The following is a 24,334-nucleotide window of genomic DNA, read 5'->3' on the forward strand; positions in this document are numbered from 1 at the left end:
GAGTGCAGAGTAGTGAGTAGTGAGTGCAGAGTAGTGAGTAGTGAGTGCAAAGTAGTGAGTAGTGAGTGCAGAGTGCAGAGTAGTGAGTAGTGAGTGCAGAGTAGTGAGTAGTGAGTGCAGAGTAGTGAGTAGTGAGTGCAGAGTAGTGAGTGCAGAGTAGTGAGTAGTGAGTGCAGAGTAGTGAGTGCAGAGTAGTGAGTAGTGAGTGCAGAGTAGTGAGTAGTGAGTGCAGAGTAGTGAGTAGTGAGTGCAGAGTAGTGAGTAGTGGGTGCAGAGTAGTGAGTGCAGAGTAGTGAGTAGTGAGTGCAGAGTAGTGAGTGCAGAGTAGTGAGTAGTGAGTGCAGAGTAGTGAGTGCAGAGTAGTGAGTGCAGAGTAGTGAGTAGTGAGTGCAGAGTAGTGAGTAGTGAGTGCAGAGTAGTGAGTGCAGAGTAGTGAGTGCAGAGTAGTGAGTAGTGAGTGCAGAGTAGTGAGTGCAGAGTAGTGAGTGCAGAGTAGTGAGTAGTGAGTGCAGAGTAGTGAGTGCAGAGTAGTGAGTGCAGAGTAGTGAGTAGTGAGTGCAGAGTAGTGAGTAGTGATTGCAGAGTAGTGAGTAGTGAGTGCAGAGTAGTGAGTGCAGAGTAGTGAGTAGTGAGTGCAGAGTAGTGAGTGCAGAGTCGTGAGTGCAGAGTAGTGAGTGCAGAGTCGTGAGTAGTGAGTGCAGAGTAGTGAGTGCAGAGTAGTGAGTGCAGAGTAGTGAGTGCAGAGGGCAGAGTAGTGAGTAGTGAGTGCAGAGTAGTGAGTAGTGAGTGCAGAGTAGTGAGTGCAGAGTAGTGAGTGCATAGTGCAGAGTAGTGAGTAGTGAGTGTAGAGTAGTGAGCGCAGAGTAGTGAGTAGTGAGTGCAGAGTAGTGAGTGGTGAGTGCAGAGTAGTGAGTAGTGAGTGCAGAGTAGTGAGTGCAGAGTAGTGAGTAGTGAGTGCAGAGTAGTGAGTGCAGAGTAGTGAGTGCAGAGTAGTGAGTAGTGAGTGCAGAGTAGTGAGTGCAGAGTAGTGAGTAGTGAGTGCAGAGTAGTGAGTGCAGAGTAGTGAGTAGTGAGTGCAGAGTAGTGAGTAGTGAGTGCAGAGTAGTGAGTGCAGAGTAGTGAGTAGTGAGTGCAGAGTAGTGAGTAATAAGTGCAGAGTAGTGAGTGCAGAGTAGTGAGTGCAGAGTAGTGAGTGCAGAGTGCAGAGTAGTGAGTGCAGAGTGCAGAGTAGTGAGTAGTGAGTGCAGAGTAGTGAGTGCAGAGTAGTGAGTGCAGAGTAGTGAGTAGTGAGTTCAGAGTAGTGAGTGCAGCGTGCAGAGTAGTGAGTGCAGAGTGAGTGTGCAAAGTGCAGAATAGTGAGTGCAGAGTAGTGAGTGCAGAGTAGTGAGTGCAGAGTGCAGAGTAGTGAGTGCCGAGTGCAGAGTAGTGAGTGCAGAGTGAGTGTGCAGAATGCAGAATAGTGAGTGCAGAGTAGTGAGTGCAGAGTAGTGAGTGCAGAGTGAGTGTGCAGAATGCAGAATAGTGAATGCAGAGTAGTGAGTGCAGAGTAGTGAGTGTGCAGAGCAGTGAGTGCAGGTGCAGAGTGGTGTGTGCTGTTGAGTGCAGAGTGCTGTGTATTGGCAATGTAAATGACAATGCCATTTATTAATGATTTAAAGAAAAAAAAGAAATGTCATGAGCAATGCCAATAGCTCTACCTTTAATGATGCAGAGACCATTGCATTGCAAATGCTTGTTCTCCACCCCGCTGTACACAGCCAGGTGGAGGAATGCTAAGTACGTATGACTCCTCATCCCCTTTATTGTTATAGATTGCATGGCCCTGCCCCACCCTATGATGTGGCTCTCTAGCAGCCTGCAGGTAAGAAGAAAAATAAAATAATAATAAAACTGGTTTATTATCATTTTATTTTTCACGTTTGTTTATATCTGCTGCCACTTAGTGGGGCGACTCTCTTCCGCCATAACGGGGGAGACGTCCCTCGTGGAAATGTACATTTACACGGGAAGGCCTGGGTGAGAGGAGGGGGTGGAATATGTCCAGTTCTATGGCAGAGGGCATGGTAGGAAGAAGAAGGGTTGGTGGTAGGAGATGAGTGGATGAATGAATAGGAGAGGTCGATTGGCTACCAGCCTTATTGAAGAGTCAGCTGTCCTGGAATGGGTTCTGGAGGGAGAGATGTTGTTATTGAAGCTTTGGCCGTGATCTGGCTCTAGAGGGCTCTAATCTAGGCTTTGATTAATACATCTTCACCCAGATTTATCACCTTATAAATTATTTTCCAGGATTCAGACTGACCTGGAAAACCTTTCCACAGCAATGTCTCTCCAGTACCTTCAGGCTGTGCTTTGTGGCCTCGGCTGAGACGTCATGTGATGAATCGGAGTGTCTTAGGTGCCAACCGCCACGCTGGCATTGGATCCCTTTTTTCCATGCCTCATCAACACGGATCCGAGCTGTCTTTGTTTTATACTGTCGAAATTCCTCATCGTTTCCACAGTGACTAAGCCTACAAAAATATGAGGGTTTTAGCCCTGACTCAGATAGCAGGATTTATGCCTTGTCGCAGAATTAAAGTGCACTTCAGACTAACCTAGGTCAGTGGGGACATATTGATGAGTCCCTTTGCATCGCTCTTGGGCCATGCTACGTGATGCAAGAGCGACGCAAATGAAAAATGAGATTCATGAAGCCACGCTAGGGGATGTATGACGTTACAACGCATGCTTTTACCACGCATGCCTTTACAACGCGGTTTTTACAATGCATGCCTTTACAACGCATAGTGCTTTGGGGCGTTGGATAGTGAATAGTTTAATTTACTATTCCAACTCCAGTCCCCGTGGATGGTAGGGGAGGTGTTGGATAGTAAATTAAACCTATTCCCTATCCTAGAGCACCCCCCAGCGCAATGCATTGTAATGGTTTGCGTTGTAAAAGTTGCATCGTAAAGGCACTGCGTGGTAAAAGTTGCATTGTAAAGGATGTTCCCCCACGCTAGGCCACCTTGAGTGGCCCTGTGTGGCTTCATAAATTTTGAGTAATGTAATGCAGCGCAAATCTCTGCGTAGCAATACTCTGTGCCAGTGAGGTGTTTCCATGTTTGTTGTGCGGGTCTACCCACTCAACATCCATAGATTTTGACGCATTTTCATATTTACAAGACCTTATAAACCTGGGAATGTGCCAAACAGATACGCCTCCCCCAGGAGAGCCATAACAAGGAGAAATATGTCTATTTCTCCTCGTTTTTAACTCTTTCTATGAGTGCTGCATTCTGCAGCAGACATAGAAAGAGGAAAAAGCCTCTCAGGATTGCTTTTGTGCAGAAAGGTGCCCCAATCCAGCATGGAACGGAGACACCCTTGCACTATGGTCGAAGGGTGCCTGCATTGGCGTTAGGCAGCTCATTGTGCGCCAGTGCAGGGAAAGGACAGGAATGCACCTTATTACCTGAAATATTCCTGCCTTTTCCCAGCGACACATTGCTGCAGCAAGTTGATTTGCTGCGCTGCAACGCTTTTTCATAAATATGCCCCAATGCATCTGAGAAGGGCTGGGACTCACAAACATGTCCATCTTTACTGCCTAGCCTGACAAACCAGTAATGACTTTGGGGCAGACCATAGCTCTAACCATGCTCAGGGCAGCACTGTCCCCATAAGCCCAACCCCTCACACACATATGCTGCTGGTGTGAGATGAGGGGCTTGAGGGAAACAGAGAGATCTTAAAGGGGACATTGAAGAGGAAGGGTATGGATGTGTTGAAAAGCAAATTAGATGGGTATGTTTTGAAAATAGCAAGATGATAAAGTGAGACTTAGAATGTTGAGTGGAATGTAAACCTGATGCAACAGGAATATCTGTAACAGTGAGGAACAGAAAGTGAATATTACAAAGGAAAGGGCAAAGGGATATGAGAGAAGGGAACAGAGTGATGGAAGCAAAAGAACGAGCACAGAGTGGGAGGACAAGACAGCTGAGAATGGGTGATAGCCGGAAAGAGAAAGTGATAGGGTGGGAGAGAGGAAGAGTACAGAATGATGTGGTGTGAGAGATGGCGAGAACTCAGGATGAAAACAATGTGATAGGGTGAGGAAAGAAGGGAAGAGAGGGTGAGAGAGAGCAAAATTACAGAGTAGAGAATGAGTGAGTAGAATATTAAAGAATGATGAGGTGAAAGAATGGAACTGAGAGGTAGAGTGAGAGTGAAAAAGAAGGATGTATGACGGTACAACGCATACCGTCACAACGCGTACCTTTACGACGCAGGTCGTTACAACCCCTTGCGTTGGGGGGCGCTGGATAGTGAATAGTTTAATTTACTATTTCAACTCCAGTCCCCGTGGATAGTAGGGAAGGTGTTGGATAGTAAATTAAACTATCCCCTATCCTAGAGAGCCCTCCAGCGAAAGTCGTTGTAACGACTTTCGTTGTAAATCCTGCGTTGTAACGGTACCTCGTTGTAACGATTCCGTTGTAAAGGATGTTTCCCGAAAAAGAATGAGTGATAACATGAGAAAGTAAAAGAACTGAGTGGAAGTGTGGGAAAGAAGGAGAGCACAGAGGGGTCAGATAAATAAGGAGACATATGAGAGAAAAGGTGAGAGAGAGGAAGCTGGCAGAGATTGAAAAGAGAGAGCACAAGTGTTCTGGTTGATAATGTAGGAGGCAAGGACCAAACTAACTGGGCGAGAGATGAAAAGAACTGAGTGAAAGTGTAAGAGAAGTCCATGGTTTTTGATGCAAGGGAAGGAAGTCTACTGACTTCATGAGACAGAAGACAAGGTTAGAGAGATGGGGCGAGAAATGATACAGCATGGTGGGATAAGAAAAGAAAACAAAGGGCTATATGTATAATTGAAATTCGCATTTGCAAAGGCCGAAATTCGCAGAATTTCGGCCTTTGCGAATGGGAATATGCAAAATGACATGTATGAAGGAAAATCCAATGCAAAATAAGGAATCGCAAAATTTGCGATTCCTTATTTTGCGATTGCATTTAAGGAATAGCTTCTAGTTGGTGGTAAGTTGCGAATTCCTTGAAAAATGCACATTTTTGCATTTTTCAAAGTGCCATGTGACGCACATATATGCCCTTAGGGCATGTATGTGCACCACATGTGCACCTATGCTTATTTCAGGGGTGCAACAGGGTGTCCTTTGGACACCCCTGCACCCTTGAAATTATTCTCAATTTGCGATTAGCAAATTGCGAATTCGCAAATTGAGAAAAAATTCCCATTCCTTCCTATGGGCCTCCTGGCCCATAGAAATGAATGGGAAAGTATTCCTTAATTGCGAATTCGCAATTTGCGAATTCGCAATTAAGGAATATCAAGAAATCGCTAAAAAAATTCGTTTTTCTCGATACATACCATTTTGCGATTCTGAAATAGCGATTTCTTAAAAATCGCTATTACAGAATCGCAAATTGGTTCCTTGATACATATGGCCCAAAGTGACATGGATGGTGAAAGAGAAAGAGTTTTTGAGTGAAAGAGAGGATATCAAACAACCAGAAAGAGAGAGAAAATAATGTGAGCAAACATGGTAGTGTGTGCAGAAGTAGAAATGGGCAGTGTTGAAAAAGGAGAAAAAAGGGGTCCAAATTTGCAGTCATTAGCAAGGCTGATAGAGTCAAATCAGAGGAGAGAAACACTCACAGCTTGAGAGAAAGACAGCGGAGAGGGTGGTCATAGGAGTAGGTAGGGAAAGGTCGAACAGGAAAATGAATGCAACTTCAGAGACAGAAAAAAGTGTGATTAGAAGACGAGGAACTCTGAAGGGAAACTGTATTGAGTCTCAAGCTAAAAGAAAATTATTTTTATGAGTGAAATATAGATCTGTGTGTGAATGTGATTGTACTTTTTAAACTTTCTATTGACTTGTATTTAATAAATGAGTATTACAGATATACGTAAAAGCTTTTTGACAGGTATATCAAGTGCAGTAGGTGCAGTGGCATCATGGCCCAGTGGTGTGAGGAGCCTAGTACACTTCAGTTTCCACCTGTCTTTTACTACCTACCCGCAGAGGATAGAGGGCCCATGCCACGTTGCCACATACCTGCAAGAAGGACAGAGACCCATCCTGGATCTCCACCTTCTGAATTTACTCTTTAAGCAGGAAAAGTTCAAAATGCTGTCTCTAAGCCATTTCTTCTCACTCCGAATGTAGAGGCGTAGTTGTGGTCCCTCAGTCTCCAGGACACGTTCGTTAACTGAAGCTCCCGGCACCCCAGGAGTATCTGCTCACAGTTCTCCCGCTCAAACTGACGACTACCCATGCATCTTTGCAAAAGTGCTGGCAGCCGTGGCAGCTATGCTGCAATGCTCTTGGCTGCTAGTGAAAGCAGGACGTGACTTTGAGGTTTCTGACTCAGACTTGAATCACAGCTCTGCAGGTCTCCCATCTGTATGGTCTCCTGTCTTCGTTCATTCATTGAGGGTCACATGCCAGAAGGTAGATGTGGGTGCTTCAGTGGTGCCTGAAGTGGCAGTGGCTCCAACATCAGGGCAGCCTCGTGGCCCCAACTTTGTTCTTCCGGATCTGCACTGGTGGATGGACTCCTCTGGTCTTTTGGTGGGTTCTTCCTTCAACCCTCTGTAATCTCAAGCTGCTGTGGTGACGGATGCCTCTTTGCTGGGCTGTGACGCCCATCTGGGTGACATGATGAAGTGACATCTTTGGTCCCCATCAGAGCAGCGCCTGAAAATAAATGTGCTTGTGCTGCTGGTGGATCGCCTTTCCATGATGATATACATTACAGGGGGCATCATAACAATTCTGTGGCTTATTTACAAGCCCCTTGTGCCGCTGGAATGCCACTTTCTGTGACATTCCGTGGTGCAGGAGCCTGCTTCATATTTACAACGCAGCACTAAGCCACTTTATTTGGCTTAATGCCACCTTGTTGTCTTGTTGCCGGCTTAATGCTGCATTGTTCCCTTTAATGCAGTTTTCTGCATTAAAGGGACATCCAAATGGTGTTGCTGGGAGTGTTCCCAGCCACATCCATGGCTTTTTGACACTGCCCCAGATTTACGAGAAATCGCAATTCTGAGGCAGTGCCAAAAGTTTACGCCTCCCCATGGGAGGCGTAAGGGAGGCACAACATAATTTTTCCTTTTTCTAGAAAGAGGAAAAAGCCTCCTGTGATTCTTTTTGTGCTGGAAGAGTTCCCTTCCTGCACAAAAATAATCATCCCTGCAATGCAGGCACCATGGCACCATGGTGCAAAGGTGCCTGCATTGACGCACAGCAACCCATTGTGCGCCAGCTAGTAGATAAGTCGCATTACTGTCCTTTTCTTTTGCTGTAGGGCAGTGCTGCAGGAAGGCCTGCGGCGCTGCCCGATGGCAAAATCTCATAAATGGTTTCCCGCTTACTCTCACAGCATGAGGGCTAGGTCCTCCATTTCAAACCCCAAATGCTGCCAGCATGGATATTGAGTGCTGCCTGCAAGAGTGCTTTAGCCTGACTGAAAATATTTCAAACATGATCTTGGCAGCTAGGAAACCCACTACGAAATCTATCTACACAGGTTGTTGGAAAAAATGTGTTCAGTGGTGTAAATTGAAAGACTTAAATTCCTTTAAACCTTATGTTAGACCTGGCATCCTTGGCATGGTTTCCCCCTGTATTTTTCCCTCTGCCTCCTGTTCTTTTTGCTGTGTGCTAGATTTCTTTTGCTGGTCTAGATGCTTTGGGCACTCTACCACTGCTGATCAGTGCCAAAGCACAAGAGCTCCCCCTGTAAATTGTGAATTTGGATTGGTGTGTCCATGATTGGTTTATTTGACTAACTAATAAGAACCTTGGGCCATATGTATCAAGAAAATTAGCATTCGCAAAGGCCGAAATTCTGCGAATATCGGCCTTTGCGAATGCTAATTTGCTAAATGGAATGTATGAAACATTTTCGCAGCAAAATAAGGAATTGCAAAATTTGCCATTCCTTATTTTGCGATTGCACTTAAGGAATCGCAAATTTAGCGATTCCTTAAATGCAATGTATCAAAGAAAAATTAATGCAAAAATGGCCATAAGGCATTGCAAATTACCACCAACTTCTAGTTGGTGGTAAGTTGCGTATTCTTTTGAAAAAGCAATTTATTTAAAATCCACTGGTGGCATATGACGCTCATACATGCCCTTAGGGCATGTATGTGCGCCATCTGCCCACACATGTCATTTTCAGGGGTGCAGCAGGGTGTTCTTGTGACACCCCTGCACCCTTGAAAATATTCCTAAATTGCGATTAGCAAATTGCTAATCGCAAATTTCCCCTTCATTCCTATGGGTCTCCTGGCCCATAGAAATGAATGGGAAATTTGCGATTAGCAATTTGCTAATCGCAATTTAGGAATGTTAAGGAATTGCTAAAAAGAAGCGATTTCCTACATACATAACATTTTGCGATTTCTAAATAGCGATTCCTTAAAAATCGCTATTTAGAAATCGCTAATTGGCATTATGATACATTTGGCCCCTAGTCCAGTGCACTGTGTGTGCCCAGGGCCTGTAAGTCACATGCTGCGAGTGGGTCTACAGCACTGATTGTTCAACTCCGACAAGCAGACTTTTAAAGAGTTCTCAGACCTGCTAGTGAAATACAGTGTATTTCGTTTTTCGCTATTGAAAATCTATTTGTCCCATAGGATAGAATGGGAGTTTATCTAGAACATCTTACAAATATAACATACCATTGGGACCAGATAGGAAGTTATGCCTGAACTCAGAACATAAATATGCATTTTGTTAGTAAGGATGATTTTTACATTCTGCGTTTGAAAATACCACTTTTAGAAAGTGGGTATTCACTTGCTTAGACATCCTATGTGCCTCTTCTGGGTTCTGGATTAACTGTCTGGCTGTGGAGTGACAGGGGCTGGGGATGTGCATTCACTCTAGATTGCTACTGGGGGGTGGGGGGGGGGGGGGGATTGAGGTGAGTCCTGCCTTTCCTGGATGAGTCCGGGCTGGGCTACATAGACCTGTGCTGCATTTAGAGTAGCGGGAGGAGATTTCCTTTCACCTGAAAGGACAGAACTGGTTTTGACTGAGCGCACAGCCTCTCTGCCACAAGAGAACTAAGATTCATTGAACAGTAATATTGGGGCCCAGACCCCAGAACTTTAGATTACTTCTGGAATTCAAGAGGAACCTTTACCAAGGAGAAAATCTGTAGAAACTGAAGCAGAAGTACTGCCATGCGACAAGTCCCGTGCACCAATCTCCGACGTCCGAGAGCACTGCACCGCTTCTGACAAAGGCCCTGCTGTTTAAGAACCGACAAATTGAGGGGATGCGACTGAAATCATCATAGCGCCTGTGTGCTGCTGCTCCGACCATCAGCGCATCCCAGATCTTCGCGCATCGCATCGTTACAGATTGTCATGCATCGCACCAAGTCACCAGGTCTGACGCATTACCTTCCCACACAGTAGGAAACCGACGACTCACCTCTTCTCTGATAAGGAAATCACGCATCACCTTCCTGCGCAGCAGTAAGGAACCGCTGCATCCCCTCCCCCAGAGCCAGGAAACTACGCATCACCTTCCCTGTGTGGAAGAAACCGACGCATCATCTTTCCTGCGACCATTTTTGCGTGCGGTATTGACACATCTAAGGTACTTTTTTGTTGCATGTGTTACATCCATCATTTTCTATGGACAGAACTGTTTTTACCTTCTAAGAAGTACAGTTTGATTACTGTATGTGTGGATTTTTTTGTTTTGGTCTGTTTGTTTTAGATAAAGATTACTTATTTTTCTAAACTGGTGTGGTGTCCATTTGTAGTGTTTCACTGTATTACGGTATGTGTGCACAAATACTTTACACACTGCCTCTGAGATAAGCCAATCTGCTCGTGCCAAGCTACCAAGGGGAGTGAGCATGGGTTATTTAGAAGTGTATCTCCATCACCCTGAGCAAAGCATTGCCAATTAGAAACTCCCATTTCTAACACCTTACCTTTCCAATGTGATTCACGTCCCTTGCACAGCAGAGTTTGCTTTGTCTGCATTCATGTGTCATTCTGACCAACTTTCACTGATGATTTCTCCACTTATGGCATGTTTTCTGAGAGGTTTGCTTTACTTACTGCATCCCCCTCTGTTTATTGTTCCTCCGTGGGATTTTAGTCTCAATGGCATCTCCATTCGACAAGATGCGCAGTTGCCCAGTTTGGCTATTGACCTTAAAGACAGTATTGTTAGTGGCAATAACTACAACTTGTAGGATTGGAGAACTTCAGTTTGTCTACTTTTCACAGTTTTCTGCCCACATAAGGTAGTCCTTCACAATTGTTCATCTGTTTTACCCTAGGTGGTATTTGCATTTCAGTTGGTCAGGTACATTACCCTTTCATTTTTTTCTCTCCTTCTTATCTAACCAAGGAAGAGGAACAGTGGTATAGACTGGACTTCGATTGATACTCTGATCGCTCCTCACGGCACGCCTCAATGGGGCATGGAAGAAGCGCCAAGAACTGACACCAGCGGACCAGATAGACTAAATATACACCAACATCATCACAACTGACAGCAATGTCATGACTGAAGCGCTGGAGAGATGTTGTTGAGGGAAAGTTTAAGGAACAGTCTGTTGCCTGAAAGGATAATTCAGGTGATATGTATAACAGGTTACATAGCACAAAGGAATACCGCATATATGAAGGCGGGTTACATTTTCTAAAGTTTCTTTGGTGATATACATATGTATCACCCATGGAAGAGGCGCATGGCTCAATACTATCATAGGGTAATGTTGTGGATGGCATTGATTTGGGGTAGTGTGTATCGTTTGGGGCTTTGTCAGAGATAGTAAGCACTACATAAATTCACAATAGAACACACAATACCAAATCTTCATAGCCTTATCATTTCTACCGTTTATTTCACAATAATATATCTCAAGGTATCAGCATCACATTTACTTCACAACATTGCTATTTCTTTTGCGATATTTTCATATTTTACCATTAAATAAACCATCAAAAATAAACTCTTAAAATCATACATGCAGGCACAGTTTGAGCTGGACAATTTGACTGGATGATTTGGTGCAAAGGCCATATTCAAGTCAGCCATAAAAGGACATTTCAATCAACCAATCAGGATTTAAAAAGCATGGCTAACCACTCGATAAGGTACCCAGGCGCTTTAAATCACCAGCAGCAAACACAACACCACACAATAGTGAAATATCTGGCCAATTGGTAATACCGCGATCTAGTGCACCAAAACGTATTGGCTGCAGCTCAAACTGGTTTTCTTTCTGCCATGGGCACAGCAACTGCACTAGTTTCAGTCTTGGATAATCCCAGAATGAGTCCATACAGTGAACGTCCGTTTGTCTTACATTAATTGACCAATCCACAATCATTCCATCTTAGTTCACCATCTGGCAGTTTTTGGGCTTAAGCATTGTTCTTCTCCGATTTGATCGATCAATTAACATTTTTGATGATGACTTCCTTCAGATCTAAAACCAACAAATTAAGCTGTTGAGTCCCCAGTGATAATTACTGTTCACAATTCTCTTCAATATGTATATGTTATGTCATCATGTGTTGTTTTGTACAGCGCACTAATCACCCACGAGGGTATCCAGGTCATTGAGCTGGTGTCTAGGCATGTGGTACGCTGCATTATTTGAAGGTCATCAGCTTTTGCGAAACTCAAGTAGCGAAGAGGAGGCTCTAATGTGTTGTGGGAGGTAGTTTCATGTTTTGAGTGCTATGCAAGAGAAAGAGCTACCCCATGTTCTGCAATTGCCAATGTGGAAGTTAGGGAGTCTGCCAGTGGTTGAGCATAGGTATCTTGATGGGTTGTGAGACTGTATGTGACTGTTAAGGTAAGCGGGTCCCATGTTGTGTACTGCTTTGTAGGTATGCGTAAGGAGTTAGAATTACCTACTTTTGTGAATGGGGAGCCAGTGGAGGTCCTGGAGGTGATGTGAGATGTGGGTTCAAGGGGGAGGTTGAGTATGAGTCTTGGGGTTTGTTCTGGATGGTATCAAGTCTGTTCAGGAGTTGTTTGGAAATTTCAGTGTAAAGTGTGGTTCCGTAGTGAAGCCTGCTTTTGATGAGTGCTTGCATGAAGGTTTGTCTGGTATTTTGTGGAAGTCACTTGAAGATATTTTGTAACATTCATAGTATGTGGAAGCAAGTGGAGCTCACTGCGTTTACCTGTGCCGTTATGTCGAGCATGCCAACTAGGATGATCCCCAGTTTTCTGGTGTGGTCGGTGGGTGTTGGTGTCAGAACCAGTTCTGTCGGCCACCAGGTGTCGTCCCATGGGGAGTTCTTGTTTCCAAAGATCAGTACTACTGTCTTTTCTGAGTTCAGTTTTAAGCAGTTAGTTCGCATCCATTTCACCCCCAAAGTCATGCAGTTGGTGAAGTAGGTTATTGTTGTGGGTGTCTTTTCCGAAAGGGAGAGGGTGAGTTGGTTGTCATCTGTGTAGGGAATGATGCTGAGGCCTTGAGATCTGATGATGATAGCAAGCCATGTAGATGTTGAACACAGTTGGGCTGAGGTAAGAACTCTGGGAGACTCCGAATACCAGTTTTTGGTCTTCGGATGTGAAGGGTGACAGTCTTCATTGAGTTCTTCCTGTGAGGAAGGAGCAGATCCAGCTGAGCACAAGTCCTTGGATACCACTCTCTTGGAGCCTTCTGATGAGTGTGTTGTCAGATACTTGGTCAAATGCCTCTGAAAGGTCGAGTAGGATGAGGGCCTCCATTTCTCCTCTGTCAAGAACGGTCCTGATATTGAAATTGGCTGTGATGAGTGTGGTTTCTGTGCTGTGGTTTTTTTCTGCACCCTCATGATGTGCAGTCCAGCAGGTGATGGATTTCGAGGTGGCTAGTGAATTGTTTGTTGATGGCTTTTTTCAATTACTTTTGCTGGGTAGTGATGGAGAGAGATAGGCTGTATTTGACCAGTTAGCGTGGGTCTGCTAATGGTTTCTTGAGGTAGGTATTGACTGCTGAATACTTCCAGGTTTCATGGAAGGCGGCAGAGCTAGTAGACATGTTCAGAATGTGGATGAAGGCTGTGCTAAGTAGTGATGTGCCGCGGTTGAAGATATGGTGATGTTAAGGTTCCGATGGGGTCGCAGAGGTGAAGGCCCACATGATTGAGGTGGTTTCGTCACTGGTGAGGGTGTTTTCTTCTGGTCAGATGGTTGTCTTGATTGGTGATGGACATGTTGGTGATGAGTTTACTGGGGTCTGGACGTTGGGCGACCTATACCAAGATGGAGTCCTGATCCCCTTCGAGTCGCTGGTTGCAGAGGCTGGGCTCCCCCTGGGGGATTCCTAATGCATAGATCGCTCACAGCCCGGATGGCGATGGGGTGGGGTAACATAGCGGAGGAGCCGGCGCAGCATTTGGTGATACAGTACCTCCATGTCATGGGCAGGGGCAGACATCTCATTAAATGGTTTGCTGCGTCCCTACGTTTTCATACAGAGCTGGACCTGGCCCCCCTTCGCGGGAAGTGGAAGCGAGATATGGGGAGGGCTCTGGCAGACAAAGAATGGGAACGGATACTCAAAAGTCCGGTGCGCATACCCAGAAACATGCGCTTTCGCCAGATCCAGGTATATATAGTCCACAGGGCCTACCTCACTCCGGCTTTAATCAATAAGGGCCAGATGTATCAAGGCTTTTGCGACTCGCAAAGGCCGAAATTCGCAGAATTTAGCATGATTTGCTATGTATCAAAAAATCGCAAAGAAAGGAATCGCAAAAAATTGCGTTGCGATTCCTTATTTTGCCATAGCATTTAAGGAATCGCAATTTTTGCGATTCCTTAAATGATATGTATGTAACATTTTGAAATTGCGAATTTGTGTTAAGAAATCGCAAATTACCACCAACTTGTACTTGGTGGTAATTTACGATTTCTTTTAAAAATGCTCTATTTGGCATTTGTGAGGGTGGCATGTGACACACATACATGCCCATAGGCACACACATGTAAATTTCAGGGGTGCAGCAGGGTGTCTTTGAGACACCCCTGCACCCTTGAAATAATTCTCAAATTGCGATTAGCAAATTGCGAATTCGCAATTTGAGAATTATTGCACTATCATTTCTATGGGCCTCTTGGCCCATAGGAATGCATTGGAAATTATTCTTTTTTCTTGGATTCTCTTAGTTGCTGGTGGTATCATCTGAGTACCATTTTGAAGGTGCCCAGAAATAATATAGACACATATATAAATGATCCAACCCATAATTACAGGAGTGTACAATAGTAATACACATGAGACACAGAATCATGATGAAAAAATCTTGATTTATTTCTATTATTTTTGTACATGTAAACATGAATTCAGCCCAGCCAACGTGTTTGGTCCTAAATGGAGTTCTTGATCCAGGTGTAGACATCCACATTGATGTCCTTTGGGTTGTGTAGGTCCTTGTGGAGTGCATTGAGCCATTCTGTTTCTACGATTGTATTCCAGCTGTGTCTGGGTGGGCTGACATTAGTGGGTGAGTTGGTCCGTGGAGCGTTGATCTGGAAGTGGATTAAGGAATGGTTGTCCATGTAAGTGGTGAGATTGATTTGAACATGATGTCGTTTAAGGTGGTGGTCCAGGATGTGTCCGGCAATGTGCGCGGTCTTTGTGACGAGCTGGGTTAATCCGCTGCTGTTTAGACTTTCTAGGAGTGCTGCAGAGGAAGCAGGAAAGAGGTTAAAGAGATGGGATGAGAAGCGGATGAAAAAATCTTAAGCAAAAGCAAAAAACTTGGTGAAAGTGATGAGATGAAAGATGGCTGAACAAAATACACAAAGCAGAAAACGGGTTGAAAGAGATGAGAAAAGAGAGAGAAGAAACACGAGTGAGAGAGAGTGAGGGAAAGAGCCGGAGTAGATGAGGCAGAAGCTTTGAGGCAGTGAATCTGGGTCCAGAAAGGCCTTGGACTGGTTGTAATGATGGTCAACAGGTAAGTAGGGAGGCTGGGGCATTGTGTCTATTTAGCAATATTATTAAATCCTTCAGTTTTGATTCTATGTCCTATGTGGATGACCAATCGTCCTATGTCAGGAATCCAATACATTCTTCAATCCTGCCTCCTGAATGAGAAGAAACATGCTTAAACTTAACACCAAAGAAACGAAGGTGATCATTTGTGGACCAGATTATGTGTGCTATTTATTGGTTAAGCAAATTATGAACTCTCTCACCAGCATGGACAGACATCTTGAGGGGTTCCTACTGGATAAGGAACTTCTAAACAAAGCATAAGCACATTTTGTAGTGTCCATATTTTTTCAGCAATTGAAACTTTGCATCCCTGTAGAACCTAGAGTAGCTTTGTTAACTTTTATTTTTTATTTGTAGGCTAGGTTATGCCAATGCCACTTCTCCACTAAGCTGATTGCTGGACTGGAATCGACTCAGATCATGACCTTGAGACTGGTTTCTGGTCTACATAAATTTGACCATGTCACAGAGGCCCAACGTAAATTGCATTGGATCCCAGTAGAACAAAGGGGCATATGTACAAGGAAATGGCACACTGCTGCAGCAAATTTTGCAGTGCACTGCTGCGTCATTAAAAACAATACAGTGCACCTCTGTGTTCTCCCTAGCGCTGGTGTTAAAAATAGCTGCTTAGCACCAACACAGACACCCTTGCGCCATAGTGTAAGAGGGCCTGCACTGCAGGGATGATTGTTTATGTGCAGGAAGGTGCCACTTCCTTCACATAAACAATCAATAATGGCAATTTGTAACATCTCTGTGTGATGCATTTTGCAGCACACATAAAAGTAGTAAATCGCCATTATTTAATGATTGCTTTGTGCAGGAAGAAAGACCTTCCTTCATTATAATTTTTCACATTTCTGAAAGTGGGTGGGGCGGGTTGCTCCGGGATGCAATCTCTGGACTACATCTGTCCAGATAACTGAGGTAAGGGTTCTCCAGTGTTGGGGGGTGGGGTGGGGGGCACAGGGGCTGGGGTCGGGTGCAGTGGGGTCAAACATAAAAAATTTCCTCATTCACCTTCTATCATTCTTATCAATCTCATTTATAAGACCTACAATTATGGAATTCCGTTGGATCGGGTGCTGGTGCTGGCTACTTTAATCTCCTCTCTCGGTAACAGGCCGTCGATTTCACCCGCCATGAGCTCTATACAGATTCTGTCCTGGAATGTCAATGGCCTGAGTGTCAGACAGAGAAGAGACACGATTATACAATATCTTGGGGATTCTCCAGCGCAGGTCATTGTTCTCCAGGAAACACATTTGCTTAAAGAAGAGATTGCTAGTCTTTTTAGGAATAAAATATGGGTTGGTTCTTATGTCTGTACTAGCCAGTCAGCAAATATAAGAGGGGTTCTAATTTTATTTAAAAAATCAGCAGAGGCCAGTATCCTAATACAGCCAGTTGACCCATGTGGCAGATGGGTCATAGTGAAAGCAATTATTTTCGGGATCCAGTTCACCTTGGTCGGCTATTATGGACCCTACCAAGATGATCCCTGTTTTCTTAAGACTATCTTTTCTCATTTGCTAGATCTTCCTGAACCAGTAGTTCTAGCAGGAGATTTCAATATCGTATTAAACCCTTTACTAGGTAAGTCGCCAAACAATAGAGCCATGGTCCCTTCTAAATCTCGGGATTTCTTTTTGGGGGCTATGAAGCAATTTGCCCTCTCTGACATTTGGAGGGAAAGATAAGGCCAGCTGTTGGGAGTTTCTTATAGAAACTACAAGTATTGGCATAAATCAAGAATAGACTATGTGTTGATAAGTCAATCTTTAAGAGGCAGAGTTAAAAAAGTTTCTTATCTGGCACCTAATCTCTCAGATCATTCTGGTATCTTGCTTGATTTAGAGTGCCCACTCCCAGTCTTACTAGGTCATGGTCCTTTGACCGAGCCTTACTTTTGGAGGAAGAGGAGTGCTCCTTCTTATCCCAGGAAACCAAGTGTTTTCTGAGGGTATATTTAGACTTGGCTTCAATATCAGTTGTATGGGATTCCTTAAAGGCTTTCCTGAGGCGTCAAATCACAAGTAGGTCCAGCTACAGAAATAAAAAATATAAAGAGGAGCTCTCATTAATTGAAGTAAAGTTGAAGGCAGCGGAGGCCGATCTACATTGCCAGGCTCCTCCCGAAATCCAGAAAGAACATCAGACCAATTTCAATAAACTGAAGGGTCAGTTGGAGAATATCTTGCATACTAGACTCATCCGAAGATGGGAGGCAAGCAAAATTGCCCATTTTGAATATGGAGAAGGGGCAGGAAAACGTATTTCGTGGAAAACTAAATCGGACTGTGTAAGAAACCAGATCAAAGTAATTACTAGTGGGGATGTTACTCTCTCTTCAGATGAGGAAATCCGTGATGCATTTCAGGTTTTCTTCCAAGATATTTACAGAGAGGATAAAGGGTGAATAATTCTAATGTTAAGAGCTAGCTGGATAGCATCCCTCTCCCCTTCCTAGAATCTGAACAGCAAAATCACTTAGACCGGGAATTTACCCAGGATGAGGTTAGGGAATCCATATCACTCTGCAAGAACAGTAAAGCTGTGGCACCCAACGGGATTCCTGCCGAGCTCTATAAACTAATGAGCGATAGGATTGTTCCCACCTTGACAAAGCTCTTTAACCAGATATTACAGGAAGGCTTAAAGCTCCCAGTCTCATTGAATGACGCCACAATCATTTTAATCCTAAAACCCGGGGAAAATCCATCAAGTTGTGGGTCATATAGGCCCATTTCACTTTTGAATGCAGACTATAAAATCTTTGCTTCAATTTTGGTGGCTAGATTGGGATTTGAGGTGGGGGATATTCCCCATCTGGATCAGAAGGGCTTTATCAAGGGACGGCAACTATCTGACCTTACCTACGACCTTATCGGGGCGGTAGATCTGGCCTCTACATATTCACTTACATTAGCGGTCATGACCTTGGATGCCACTTAGTTGTTCGATAGGGTGAATTGTACCTACCTGACGGAAGTCTTGGGGAAATTTAGCCTAGGGAAAATGTTTTGTCGAACAGTACAGCTGATTTACCAGGAACCAACAGCCATCTTTCAAGATTTCGAGGGGGACCAGACAGGGCCGCCCTCTTTCCCCGCTCCTCTTTGATATGTATATCGAGCCATTTGCTCAACTGCTCAGGGATGATCCTAACATTCAGACTTTTAGGTATGGGGAGTGGGAGAGTAAGGTTGCTCTGTATGCTGACGACATTTTAGTCTTTGCGGCCAACCTGTTAACAGCCTTTCCAGCCGTGATTTGCCTGGCACAAGATTTTAGTCTTGTCTCAGGTTATGAGATCAATGCCGCAAAGACAGAATTCATGGTCTGGAACCCTGGGGGGGATCCAGCGTCAGCACCAGATCAGCTCTAAGATGAAATATTTGGGGATCAATATTGTGCAAGATATTACAAAGATTGCTGAGGTAAACCTAACTATGGTGGCTAGGGAGTGCCGGAGGCTGATGAAATCCTGGGCTCAACTTCCTTTATCTATTCTTGGGAGGGTCAATTTAGTCAAGATGTCGATACTCCCCAAGGTCACCTTTCTTTTCAACTGCATTCCCCTTCACTTAGAAAAATCTGCTATAGACGAGCTACAGTGGGATATAAATTATTTTCTTTGGGCATACAAATCAACAAGAATAGCTTGGAAAAAGCTGAGGCGGAGGAGAGAGAGAGGACGCCTTGCTCTGCCGGATCTCCAGTTTTATGCTTGGGCCTTTCAACTCACAAATTCGCATATGCTCTTGAAAATGCCAGTTAACACCGGAGCGGGGGGGATGTTTCTCGCCATGCTTAGGAGAGCCAACTTACCCGAGGAGGGATTTCTGTTCAAATTTGGAGACCCAAAGTTCTTTAAAAAGGTTAAGCTGAAGGTCTTTCAGGGTTTTTCCAAAACTTAGGCTAAACTTAAGGGTACGGCTGCGTTTAGTTATTTTTCAACCTTGGCCCCCCTGTGGGATTTTCCAGGTGCCCCGGAGTGTCTGAAGGATAGACTGGCAGTATCTTTAAGAGAAGCTGGGCTGATGGTCTGGGGGTCCTGGTCTCTGACGGCATTCTTGTTTCATGGGAACAACTTAAGGATAAAGTCGGAGTCAGCCTCTCAAGGTTTAAATATCTTCAGTTGAAAAGTTGGGCCCAATTGCAACTAAATCATAAAAACCCAATAGGCAGTGGCAATTTTTTAGAACGTCATCTTGGGGCTAAGCCACCCGATAGGAAGGAGGTTTCATTTTGGTATCAAGCGATAAGTGAGTCTGTAGACTGCGAATTTAAACTGGCAGATGAACTGTGGGGATGTTTCTTACCTGCACAAGACTTTGACTATCTATGGCAGAATTCTTGCAAGATCCTCCACGAGGTAGTTAAACCAGCATGGCTGAAAAGGAACCACCTGGTTACTATTCACAGGGCCTACTTTCCCCCCAAAAGTTCTCTAAAATCACCAAAGGTTCACCAGTTAGCTACAAGAAATGCGGTCTGATTCTAGCCTCAGATACTCACATGTTTAAAGAGTGCCCCGCTTTGACTACCTTTTGGGATAGCGTGGGCAATTTCTTGACAAGCACTTTGGGATGTTTGGGCACCAGTTAGCTGCAAGAAATGTGGTCTGGTTCTAGCCTCAGACACTCACATATTTAAAGAGTGCCCCGCTTTGACTACCTTTTGGGATAGCATGGGCTATTTCTTGACGAGCACTTTGGGATGTTTAATTCACATAGACTTACCTTTGATTATTTTTGGTTTTACACACAGGTTACGGGTCCATCCAGATCTTTGCTTTTCTATGCTATCCTGCTAGCCAGGAGACAAATTTGCAAAGGATGGACAGAATCCACTCCTCCCTCCTTCTCAGATTGGCTGACTTCAGTGTTAGTGGTCTCTAAGTTGGACTTAGCTAGATCTTGCAGTAGGAAGAAGACACCATTTTGGGACTTGCTGCAACTCAGACTGGGCTCAGAGCTAATTGACTATGGTTTTTCTTTTTTCCTCTTTTGAGTCTCATGTTTTATGCTGCCTTGACACTCTTCGGGCTAAGTCGGCTACTCTCAGTTTCCCCTGGAAGTATCACACTAATTGCCATCAAGCTCCTCAAGCTTTGCGAAAGAGTTCTCATCTGGTTTTCATTGGCACCCAAGCAAGTCATGATACCTGTAGGTAGGTCTTCCATGCGGTCTGCATTTCTAATTGCCTACTTTTCTCAGCTTGCTGAGTTTGGGTGTAGACATCTTGGGTGCGAGGTGAAGTGAGGTTAATGGCGAATGAGGATAACATTGTTTTTTTTTAAAACAGGAGATTCTAGTGGCACTGTGAGCTAGCTACTGCAAACCATAGGCTAAGATATGCAGCAGGGGTGTACACAGATTCAGTCTGCCACCAGACCCACAGTATATGTTATACATAATCGTTGTAGGTCCTACAAGACAGGGTACTTTTTGGGACTATACTGCATGGTGCCCCAACTTGGTCTAATGGCACACAACGTGTCAAACATGGTTCACCCAACAGGGTAAATACATGGCGCACATACTTAACAGTAGAATCTGAGTAGCTCAGTCGTGCTTATTCTCAGAGACCCTACTTACAAAACCCAGAGACGTCTGGAATAGGCTAAGTAGGCGAGATATCCTATGTATTGGCTGTTGGTTATTCAAGCTTGAAAGGAAATATTCCCAAAATTGTGCATAAAATCTTTGCATAAAACCTTTCATAAACTTCCCTGGAAAGCTGGCCTGCGTTCTAAAACGCAATGGTTGAACAAGGAGAAGATTTAAACCATCTACCTGAGGGACTTAATAGGTCTGGTGAGGTAGATACGGATTCAATACATATTGCACCCAAAGTAAGACAAACACTTACAGTCAAGCTACTCAAACATGGGTTACAACCCAGAGGAGGTGTAGTAATATTCGTGATAGAGGCACACGAAGATTTAAAAACAGAGGTATTATACTCATGGGTTATATTCCCAGCAGCCAATGCTGTAACAAATACTTTTCATCATTACATACATGATGACATTCAAGCGGTCTACACTCCTTTTGAGGAGACTGAGATTCCACTTACTTTCCAGGAACATATTTTCTGGTTTAATGGCGCCCTACCCCACATAAAAACAAGAGAAAGGCTTGGTCCTTTAGGGATTCCAAGAGCAACATGGCCGATATTAGCGACCTATGCACCACATCCAGACATTGGCACAATGCCAGGTGATGAACTGCTTGATCAGCTCAAAGAGTTGATAAAACTCTAAAGAAACATGACACATTTTGTGTTAAGGACACTAGCGGTCTAACCTACAGTAATCACAACTACTGCAGCTCCTACACAGAGCTCACAACCAGGTGTCAGCCATAATACTAGCTAATATTAAAGGGGAAGCAGCATCAGTGGCAATCCGTCAATGCCTAAGGGAGTTCTCACCAGTAGATCAGGAGGCTGAACTACCCAAAATAATTGAAACTGCATAGGCAGAACTAGACAGAGATATTTTGGGGGAAAAGCATTAAAACCTTAACTACAGAGCAATCCTGAGAAGGATACATTTGAACAAGCACCTACTTCTTCTAAAAAGAAGTGGGATAGTAAAAAAGAAAACTCTAAAGACAAGAAATCTCAGTCACGAGGTAGGTCTCCTCCACAGGAGCCCTCTGAAAAGAGGTATAACCTCAGGAATCAGGAATAGGGATAATATTAGGAAACCTGACAGGTATCAGGATACTGATACACGTTCCTCTAGTTCCTTTCAGGGCTCAAAGAAAAGCTCCAAAAGGGAAGGACAGTCAAAAAGTAGAGAGGAGCGCACACAGTCCAGAGACAAGCTGCGCACTCAATACTTTACCTCTAAAAAAGAAGATAAGCAAAATCCAAAACCTCAATTTAAGGAAAAAAAAGTTGCAGGTCTGAAAATCAGACATGCCCAGAAATCTGAAGACACAACTTCTGAACGAGGAATGGGCTCTGGCGATTCCGCTCAGTGCAGCAGAAGTAACAATAGCTCGCCTGAACCTAAAGGAATTTCTGGTGACAGCGGAGTTGAGTGATTACATCACAGAGGAAACACCAGTCACCAGGGTGAGCGTCCCACATAGGTTATATGAAGTAACACTCTGGCTGCAGGGGGACAAGCTAAATAACAACAAAGCCTGTAGGTCAAGTGGTGCTGAGATATATCAATTAACACTGGTATAATTGCACAAAAAGTGAATCAAACAAAGACTATCAACTGTTGCTGATTAAGTCCTATCAGCCCACCTGATGGCGGAGCCTCATCATCTAGGACTTCCGAAACTAGGTCTGTGTGCGATCGCCCAGTTGTATATTAGCGACGCAGCACAAGGCCAAGGTATGGTCACCGCAGTTGTTAGTCCAGAAGGTGGGGCTGATATGTGCAGTGCAAAAATTAAAGTAAAGTGAAGTGTATTAAAATGGCTATCAAAGCAAACAAAGACCTTTAATAGTGTTTGCCTGGACGTCAGATTAAAAAATAGTGGAATGACAGTGTGAAAAAATCACTGTCTAACTTGCTTGGTAGAAATCAAAAAAGATCTATAAAGGGCCAACATGTTTCTGCCTTACTGTGAAGTGTCACTGGCATTCGTCAGGGCCAAGCTATAATCTGCTACTGCAAGGGCACTATCATATATGCTAAAACTAAGAAAATAAGAAAATAAACATAAGAGTGATCAATTAAAGACCTTCCTACCACATCTTCTCAGTATTGTTCTGTTGATGCAATAGGTCTTTCTTGTATGAGAACAAAAAACGGAAAGAGAACAGTGTAGACATTGCATGTGTATAATCCTCACAATTACATCTACAGCAAATATTATGTAGAAGTTGCTGTAACTGTGCAAAACCAGTGATAATTCAAAATACCCTCAGACTAGACCATCACTGCTCTGTGATAGTCACATACAAAGTGCATTGTATTACGTCACCACAAGGTAATTAATATACAAAAGTTTGACACTTACCCATCAGTGTGTGGGAAGTGAACCTCACCTCACCCGGCAACTGCTCGGACGAATAAGGCACCGCTCTAAACATATCAAGACAATCTCTGTGATAGATGCATGTCTTGAGGATACGACCTCAATGTACTGTTAAAGAAACCCACCTATTTTCTTATCTGTCTATAACATGTAACCCCCCGGTGTCTCTGATGGCTACATCGAACGACTAAGGTATCTGATCCCCTTCAATGTGTTCAAGGGGGTACTCCATGTTTGTGCCACGGCATCTGCTGATGCCTATGTAAACAGCTGAGTGATGTTGCTGTTTACAACTGGTGGAAAAGTGTCCCCCCAAACTTATCTATTCCTCAAGTGGAATGGCCAAACTATAAACTGATTAGCCCCTTAGGCCTAAACAACCCGGTACATCGAACGACTAAGGTATCTGATCCCCTTCAATGTGTTCAATGGGGGTACTCCATGGTTGTGCCACGGCATCAGCTGATGCCTAAGTAAACAGCTGGATAATGTTGCTGTTTACAACTGGTGGAAAAGTGTCCCCTATTCCTCAAGTGGAGTGGCCAAACTATAAACTGATTAGCCCCCTAGGTCTAGACAACCCGGTCCCATCTTACCTGTCCGTCGGTACCTTGCGGCGAAATCTCGAGCCGAAGGGGAGGCACCGGTGGGCAGGTCTAGGCGTCTATTTATAGCGCAGCTAAGTGTGTAATTGAGCTCAGCTGGGCCATTCTGCTGTCGCGCTGCAATTGCGCTGTGTAGAACAACTATACCCCGCGCGTGCGCACAACCAAGCGGTCATCGGGCGCGCATGCGTGAGAGCAAGTACGCCTGCTAGAGCGCAAAGCGCATGTCCGTTAGTGAAGTACTTGCTCTCCTCTCTCGCCGAGAGCGAGACACTGCCTAAAGATGTATCGCGCTTGCGCAATGAAATCAATATTCAGCACTGATTACCGCGTCTATGCGGAAACAGTGAGAACATCATTGTTATTGGCCAAAAAAGCGCTGCGGCGCAATTGTCATCGAAATTAAGGCAAGAACCATTTCTTTATTAATACCAGTGAAACGGCAATATTAGTTGATAAAATCACCGGTTGATTACTATTCAAAGGTAGCGTGAAGATGCGCTGCACGGCCTCAACCAGCAGTGACTGGATGTAAATTAGGAAAAAAGACGAAGTCATGGAATCATGCTTCCCTGGACCCCTAAACGCTATCTTAGGATATTAATTAATGGTGGGAGATATTGATTAAGATCAATGATGGATATATGATCAAGGTGCCTGCTGTATTGGTAAGTAAGGAGATAGGTAAGGCAGTAGGCAGCA

Source organism: Lissotriton vulgaris, chromosome 6, assembly GCF_964263255.1.
Source record: "Lissotriton vulgaris chromosome 6, aLisVul1.2, whole genome shotgun sequence".
In the NCBI taxonomy this organism is placed as follows: Eukaryota; Metazoa; Chordata; class Amphibia; order Caudata; family Salamandridae; genus Lissotriton; species Lissotriton vulgaris.